Here is a 9,275-nt window from a genome sequence, read left to right as displayed (position 1 = left end):
TGAGGTGCCTCAACAGCATTAGGGGCCAGACAATGCAGCACACACGAGAGAGGACAAATAACAACACTCCTCCAATGATAATAGTCCTCTCTAAATACCATGACCCTACTGACAGTTCTGTTCTTAAGCCAATATCATTCTTTAGGGACAATCCAGATAGGAATGTAGTATCAGGACAGAAAAAATGTAGCTAATGTCTAATGGACCTTCAAAAGGCGAATGGGTCTGTCTGAGGCATCCCTGGACAAACTTTGAGGCACTTACACATTGATGATATGTAAGCATAGTCAGGTTACCTTGAGAGGGTTGCTCTTTTTTCATGTGTAAACACAGAGGATCTAAACAATGCCTGCATTGGGTGTGCTGGACCTCCAGCCGGAAAGTGAGCATGTGAGTTTTGAAGGTTGTATATCATACACATTACAGACCCTTTGTTTCAATACTGTGTGGAAGGGATAAAGTTGGTAATACTGTTCTGGGACTGATGCTCTAGCAAAAACAATTTAAAGAAAAAGAACATAACCAGGTAAGGCTCTGGCCTGTACTCTTGTATGTAGAAGCACATCCGAGAGAAACAAGATGTGCTCTCTGCAGTTCACAGTTTTTGACTGCCCGCCAGTACAGCCACTAGTTACATATAGTTTTATCAAGTGAAGCAACAGTTATGACAGGCTGGAAGGTCTTAAATACAAAGCGACCTTTATGAGTGGACACTAAAGCTGCTGCTCTGTTCTAGTTGGACTGCCTGGGGCAAATGTCGAGCATGTAACAGGCAAACAAGAGCCAGGATCATCAATGCCTTCTGACCTTCCCGTTAGCCCCAAAGGAAAGAGGGCCTGGGAGTGAGACAGAGAGGAGGACACAAGAGAGGTCATCATATCACAACTCAGCAGCCTGCTGGCAGGTGTCTGGGGATGCAGGTTGTCCCCTCTGTAGCACATAGAGATGAGGAAAGGACTTGTCTGTGTTGAATACACATTGCCGTGGAGTTGTACTGAGGTCCCTGTTACACTAGGAGACAAATGTCCCCAGCAGCTGTCTGCTTCCCAGCTGCAGCCAAGACCCCCATTTCTGTGGCATCCTCCACATAGAAAGACCCTCAGTGCCCCCAAAAGCCAATCTTTCTGCTTTCCCTGCTATACAACGTAGCTCTCCATGTGGAGATGTGGCAGCGACAGAATGACAGCTTTTAACTCAGACTTTCATTTATGAACTTTCTGAGAGCTGCTGATGTCATGGGTTTACCCACTGGGTGGCAGACACCTCAGGTACAGCTCAGTCACTATGCTGGAGAAGTTCTTGCGCACCAGCTGAAGTACAGTGTGATCATGCACACTTCTAGCCCCAAATGCATGGGGCCAGATGCTTTTCACTGATGCTTAAACTACCGCCTTTTACACTGAGAGAAAACATAGTTCGTTATTGTGGCTCAGCTGACGCATATGAACTTGTTCCTCCCAAAGACTGAGATCTGTGGCTAAATCCTGAGTGGGGAGAGCACAACCTCAAAGTGTCTAAATGGCTGAGATGATGCTTTATTTGTTTCCTCTTGTGCATCAGCTGTACAACTGGAGGGAAGTGACAGTGCTCAGTGCAATGGGCTGCATGAGAGCTCTGGGTGAAGGTACTGTTGCCTCCTTCTCACAGCCAGCTGTTTTTCTTGTGTTTACACTGGTCACATAACACATGCTAGCTCTGTGGGCCAGCACCAAATTTTTTCTTTGAAACACCTTGTAGGACAGAGCTACGGGTTTACCCGGTGATACTGCTTTTGCAAATTCCTCGGCCTTTCTTGTCCTAAATTCAAACTGCTGGGCACTCAGCCTCCCCCTCAGAATGCTTGACAGCTGGTGATTGATTCTCCAGGATTTTCTCCACCAACACTTCACATGCAGTATGTGCATTGCTACACACAGGAGACTTCTTCATGAGCCTTTTCTGGATCTGTGCTTGCCCCTTCTGGAGGTCTGGTTAAGAGAGACACTGGAGACCTCTCAGGTGCTCAGGCATTTGGAAGCAGCCAAACTTCAGCTCTTGAGGTTTCCAGTAAGCCAGGGACCACAAGCACAGGACACAGACATGGCTCATTAGGATAAATGTTGCATGTGAAAAATCTCAATTTACCTGCACTAATTCAGCCCAAATCTTCTGGTGCCAAGAGAAAATGTCCAGTACTTACATCACTTTTTGATCCAGCGCCAGTTCCATATTTGCAAAATGTCGCACTTCCTCCAATACAACCAGAAAAGCCCTTTTTCCTGGTGATATCCTACCTTTCTTCAGAGATCTCCTACACAGACTAAACCCTGAAAGCCTTGCTTTCTCTCAGTCCTGGAGAAAGTTCGATGTCCCAGACTTTTTGGACTCTAGTTATCCACGTTTTCTGTGATACTCCCATCTCTCCAGTTACAAAATATCAGTGAAGCCCAACCAATCAGAGACATGATTATTACAACCATAGTTTTCAAATGTCCAATGGCTATGATGAGTCTCGTCCATGAGACACCTGCATAAAACACCAGATCACAGGGCAATCAGAGCTGATTCTGCCTTAACTAGTACTTCACAGGAAACATACTCAATGCAGCTGCTTCTTTACAGGTAGACACTAGCAGGACCTCTGTGGCTCTTGTTCCCAGCTGTGCAGGAGATATCATGCGCAAGACCTGTGTGTCGTACATCAACCTTGGAGGTCATCAAGGTCGCAGCTTCAGAGCAGCTGTGCTAGAGTGCAGTGCTTCTACTGGAGGAGGCTCGTACCTCCATGGCAACACTGCCCTGGGGAAACAGGACTGGTTGTTTTCGTCCTCTATCTTGACAATAGAATGTGGACTTCCTGCAATGCTTCTGCATCACCTCTTGCCCCCGTCCACAGCACAGTTCTCCAGCAAGACAGCAAAGAGAGAACTATCCAGAAGGGCTCTAGCAGCAGCACGACATGCTCTGTGATGCCATGGGCAAGACACCAATGAGTCATCTCAGGAAACAGCTGTTTGGTCAGTGGAATTCAGTTCCTTGGGCTATCCAGTCTGAGGTCCTCACCTCTCAGGCTGAGCTCAGAGGGTTTTCCTGTGCTGTCAAGGAAATCCACAATGGGCAAGAGATGAGGAATAGGGTAAAGAAAGTTTTAGGGTTTTGTAAGCAACTTGAATAAAAAAATGTGTCACTTCCTCTGCGTCTTTATAGAATGGAGCACTTTATAGCATCTGAGTTTGACCCACAGCTTTGGACACAAGAATATGCATAGTAGACAGAAATTATATGTAACAACTTTAGACAAGGAAAGAAGTAGTCAGGTTCCTGACTCACATCCATCTGTTGTAATGTACCTCTGATGTAAAACAACTTCTTAAAGGTACTTCCCTGCTTTCAGCTTGCTGCTGGATTCAACTCTTCAACTGTGAGAGGTACTCATTAAAAAAGAATAAAGTCCTATAAACTTAAATAAGAACTTCCAAGCAACTCTGACACTGATAATACATGTTCCTAATGAAGAGAAACCCAGCTGATAAGACTGACTAAAATAGCAAAGGATATACATTGACGTGACCTAACACCAGAAGCACTTCTGTCATAAAGCAAAGGCTTGTGCTTGTTAGTGTATGTTTACATCTCTAAAGTCTTTTGCAGCAAGTTCTATATGGGAGTTGTCTCATTATTCACTGTCTCATTATTCACTGCGAGAAAACCTCAGAGAAAGACTTGAAAGGTAAGCCACAAACAGTGCTATTTTTGAAATCCTCTACTGTATTGATTTCTACTTGACCTTTTCTTGAGGTAATCTTAACCTTAGGTCTATGCACTAGTCCTATTTCTAGTCTAATTCCTAGCACCCCATCTTTATTCTTCTGAAGGTCTCCTTGGATTCTTAAAGGTGTTTCAAGACTACCCAAAACTGTAGTCTCCTGGCTATACTTCTTTTTGAGGAAATGCTCATAACTCTGTTTTGAATTTCAACTGGGGACGGAGTTCAAAATAATGTATGTCCTCCATGATACTTCTGTAAATTCATGTATGATATACATGTATGTACGATATACATGACTGTACTGACTATAAAACTGCGTGCTGCTAGTTAACACCTAGTGTTGAAAGAAAGAAAAATTAGAAAGATCTGCCATTTTATTTCTAAGTAGACAGGTTTTGGTAAGCCGGGAAAGAACTGTGGTTTCCAAGATAAGGAATTCACACCTATGGAGTGAATGTTTCAAGACCTGCCAGTGTAAATCTCATTAATTCCTTCCGACTGCCTTGTGTTGATCCTGGGATAGTAGTTTTTCATGGAATAGCAACAAGATCGTGTGATCGTGTTGTTTCTGCAGACAGTACTTTGTTGATTCCAGTCACATGAATTGAAGGTTTCATTACAAAGAATAACTTGAGGCCTGTCTTGTTGTTTGTTGTTGTCAATGGCATGCACACACCAGAGATTATTCTGGTCAAATCCTACCTTCATCAGCCATGCCTAAACCTGAAGTGGAAATTAAAAAGCTGTGTTCCAGCTGGTGACTGTATCATCTTAAACAAATGTTTTCAGTTTCCAGAACACTGGAAGACACAATGTTTTGAGTCACAAGTCACTCAAGAAGTTATCTGTGCCTGTGAATCTAGTCAAGCTCTATGATGTCAGGGGTTAGATTAGAGAAGACCAAGGTACCAGTAGTGGTGGTGCTGTACCACAGTGATGAAGGCAGATTTTCAAAGCAGAACCTAGAAACTGGTGACTTGGTAATGAAGATTAACTGAGAGATTCATGTTCGTGTCTCTTAATAAATAAAGGAAGTAGAAAGCATAGTTAGATTACCAAAGGCAGAGGATGGTCTTGCCTTCTGGAAAGACAGGAAAAAGCTGAGACTGCAGCTGGAATGCCTTTATGTGCATGTGTTATACAAAGCTCCTATGTGTAGGTCCTATGTGTGGCTCAGAGACAGTGGGGATTTGTTCTTCCTGTGATTATTCAGGTTTGAATGAGGAACCTCTGGAGAAGGAAAAAGTGACAGATTGTCTGTTTGCTACTCGTTAATCATTCTTTTGGAAATTACAGAAGAACAGTTCTTTGGAGACTAGGGAGCACTTCCTTTGGATGACATATTTTCCACACATAAATATTCAGGGGAGCAGTTTGAGATGTCAAAGCAACAAGTGTGAATTAGTTCATTAAACTGAAATGCCACTGAGAATTGCAGTGATGATTCTATCCTAGCTAGAAGTAGGGCATTGCAGTTACTTTTGTCACAGAACGGAACTTGATGGGGGATCTGGACTACTGTACTCACAGAGCCAGGGACTGGAACTTCACTCCATACCCCTCAACAATGTGCAGGTGTAATCATGCAAAAGTCAGAGGCAACATGCACTGTAATTGATGTTATATTTGGGAAAAACCTACAATGAAACACTAAGATAATTTCTCTTTTTTTTTTTTTTTTTTTTTCTGGGAGGGGAGGGCACAAAATGAAACATGATTTACAGGCCATACTGTGACTGATACAATCCAGAATTGACCCTTCAGCTGTACTTCTTGTAGGGGCTGACAACCATTCTTATGGGAAGTAGTTTGATCAGACTGAAGTTAAAACTTCCTTGACAGGTCCCTTGCCCTCTCATATGACTTAGATGTATCTACAGTTATACTGTTGCTTTAGATTCAAACTCACCCAACTATTTATTAAAAAAAACCTCCCGCAAACATAAAGTCATACCAGCCTCAATCCAGAAGATTAATTCATCCTTCAAGACTAATTATCTAAGTGTGCAGTTAAATATCCCAAAGTGTTCCTCATAATGCCAATACCTGGACCATTTGTTGATCTTCATGATTTGATGATGACTCTATTTCAAGATTATGTCTGTACATGCACTATAAAACACTTTATGACAATGAACAGATGTATGAGGAACCTCATCAGAACAAGCCCTGTGCATGCTCTTTGAAACTTTCTCAGTGAGAATTGCATTTTGAGATCTATCAGCAAGTTGATTTTTAATCCATCTAGCATGATCCCCATAAATTGCATAATTCAAGTGTTTTAATCAAACTGTCATGCAGGATGCCTTGAGGATGTCAACTATTGTATCAATACAGTTACCTATGTCAACCAGACCCATAATCATGTCAAAAAAGATTGTTGCTTTTCTTTGACAAGTCCTGAATTACCTGCAAATATAAGTAAAATAAACTTTTATAATTTGCAACATGTTAATTCAAAGCTAAGTAATACAAAATTAAATATGAAAATATCCTGTTCTGATAAGGTCAAAAATGAATCAAAGCTATTAATTTTCATTTTTCTAAATGGAAGCTTGTCGAAATAGACATATTTCACCTAATTGCATCCAATGTTTCGTCTAAAGGTATCAAAGTGTAATTTTTCAGAGGAAGAATGTTTACTCTCAACTTTTTTGACCAGCTGTGAAACCAAAGCTCTTAATACCAGTAACTGCTGGCAGGTGAGAGTTTTCTCACAAGCCTGTCATCAGTATTGTCGATGCACCTTGCGTGGTCTCTCTAGGAGGCTGGTAACACACCACAGACCACAACCTTCACAGGACACATGCATAGTTAAGTTTTTTTGTACTATTGGTACTATTTGGCATGCAGTGTGTGTAGATCCAACAGGCACAAGCATTAAATGGCCCATATTGGGCAGCAGTAATTAAACAACAAGCCAATAGAGATGAACCAGAGACAGTAGTCCTTAATCACACAAGCAGCCTACCTCCTAATAGAGCTGTCTATGACATTTGCATTTTTACCTAAAATCTGTAGTTCTAGTGAGTGAAATTTTATAGCGAAGCCGTAGCTCAGGAGAAGAGGGGCAAGTGGCTATTTAGAGATAAGAATGAGTCTAGAGTATACGGGACCCTGTGACATCAAAACATGGTTCACAGCCCTTCAAGCTGATACATACTGTAGACAGAAGAATGGCACAGAGAGCTCACCCAGCTTTACCTCCAGAAAGTGAAGCAACCACTCAGCTGCTCCTGTATTCCTGTGCCTGGGTTTCACGTTTGGTTACTCTTGCATAGCAGAGCCTGGGCACTAGAATACTAGCCAGTTTCCATCTGGAGTGTTGTTATTTACATTGTCTTTTCTTGTAATTTATTTCTAGTCTTGCAATTAAAAGTCTGACATGCAGCTTTGATTAATAAGAATCTTGTTTATTTTGCCCCTGAAGCCTGCCCCAGGACATGGGAGCAAGGTAGAGGAGGAAAGAATGGAGCAAGTTACTGAAGTGGGGTAATGAATCCAAATAAAGCAGTGTGGGTGCTCTGCACACACCTACACACCCCTCCAGACATATATTAGGGACTGATATGGTGGGATCACTTTCTGCCACACCACAACAGTCTGATTTAGGAGGACAGTTTCCATCCTATAGGCATTAAGCAGCCTTGCAAAGAGCAAAGGGAAGACCAGACAGTCCCAGACCAACAAGTAGGACATCAGGCCTGGCTATAAAGCCATCAGCACAAGACTGAGGCACTAGCAGACAAAAGCATTCCTGTGATTCTCACCGTCTTTCAGTCACAGCTCTCAGTACACAGCATGGTCCAGATTTCTTCAGTGTTCAAAAGAAAAACTGTTTCTCACAGCCAGGGAAACTAATACAGTGGCATACTAGCAATTAGAAGGTTGATTCCTTATATATATATATATATGTATAAAAACTGATAACTGGCCTTCATGTCTTGTGGCTAGATGGGAAATATGCAACCAAATAATTGTAAGTGCTGAGACCTGTAAAGACAGTCGTGGTTGTGTCTGTCTAAGAACAACAAACGGTCACTGGCCTCAGAGTTCGAGGTGCTAAACCTGTTTTGCTGGCCCCTTACTTCAGATCAATCACCTTCACAAGGCAGTGGAGCTCTGAACTGGTACAGACTTGTTTTATCCACCCATGTTTATTCAAAAAAAATCTGTGAAAAAGTAACTTGTTCTTGCGAGCTTGACAGCAGCTCAGGACTGGTCTGCTCCACAGCCTGCATGAGGCCAGTGCAGGACATGATAGCAGTATTACCACTCTACTCTGTGTCTCCAACACTGGGTAGAAATGTGCTTTGCATCGTCACACCTCATCTGTGTGAGATTTGTATTGCAGGAGGAGTTGATGGGGCACAGACCTGGTGTTTGTAATTGCAGGCTCCCCTGGCTTTCCTTCAGATCAGCCCTCTGAGGTACTTTCAGTGTGACCATAAGCCAGCATCCTGAAAGCCACCCACCCCCTGGCTCATGGGCTCAAGCTGCTCCCAGTGCTGGCACTGCACCAGTGGGGACCGGTGTCACTACACAGCATCCTAGCTATCACTATATGTAGGTGATTAACAAAGAGCATAGGGTGGGATTCAGCAGAAGATATGACATCTCCCTCAAAGCAAGCATTCTGCTGGGAGGGGTCTTCTAATTTCTTACTCTTGTGTTGAAACTCATGCAAACGTACTATTTCCCTGTTATTTATACACCTTCTCTACATTGATTAAAACAGCATTTTAGCAGAATATTTTAAAGGTCTAAATTAGGTTTCAGTTTAAAGTGAACAGTCAACAGCAATGGGCTCTTGGTCTACACATGTACTCCCTGGCATGAGTGCAGCTGAACCAAGCAGTTCACTGATAGGGCACAATTTGGTTATCTACCACTTTGCACATTAAGACCTGGAGCTAATGAAGAGTGCTGACACTTCAGCATAAAGCCGGGGAGAGTGTATATGCCCTGTCTACCATTGCAGCAGAGAGGGATCCCTGGTTCCCGACACACGAGGCTGCAGAGACAGCTGCATGGGATCTCTGGAAAGCTATGCCCCGCTGTGCCAGGTCTCTGTGCTATTTAAGGCTCCTCCCATTAAGCAAATCCTTTGTAGACAGTTTTGTAGACAAGCTAGGCTAGCAATGTTTATCATCGTCATCATAGCCTGTGCAGGGTTATATTCTGCTTAGTTTCTGTTAGTTTTGGATTTCATGTCTGTGCTAGGTAAACTTTGCTGATTTTGGAAAAGCTGAAATTGCTGACTTGCATAAAAGCATATTCATCGTCATACCTCCCTGCTAATAAATAACCCGTCTACTGACCTCCAGGGAGATGGACATAGCAGCATGAACATTGTTTCCAGTAACACTGGCTTGAAATTTTCCAGGTGATTTTTTTTTCCTTCAGAAAACTCTGATCTGATTAAAAAAAAAAACAAAAAAAACCCAAAAACAATAGAGAAATTACTTGGTCACTGGTTATAGTTTTCAATGTAAAATTAGTGATGCCTTTTGTATGACAGGCCTGT

The sequence above is a fragment of the Leptosomus discolor genome, chromosome Z (assembly GCF_034619465.1).
Source record: "Leptosomus discolor isolate bLepDis1 chromosome Z, bLepDis1.hap2, whole genome shotgun sequence".
NCBI lineage: Eukaryota > Metazoa > Chordata > Aves > Leptosomiformes > Leptosomidae > Leptosomus > Leptosomus discolor.
Note: the sequence above shows the minus strand (reverse complement) of the source record.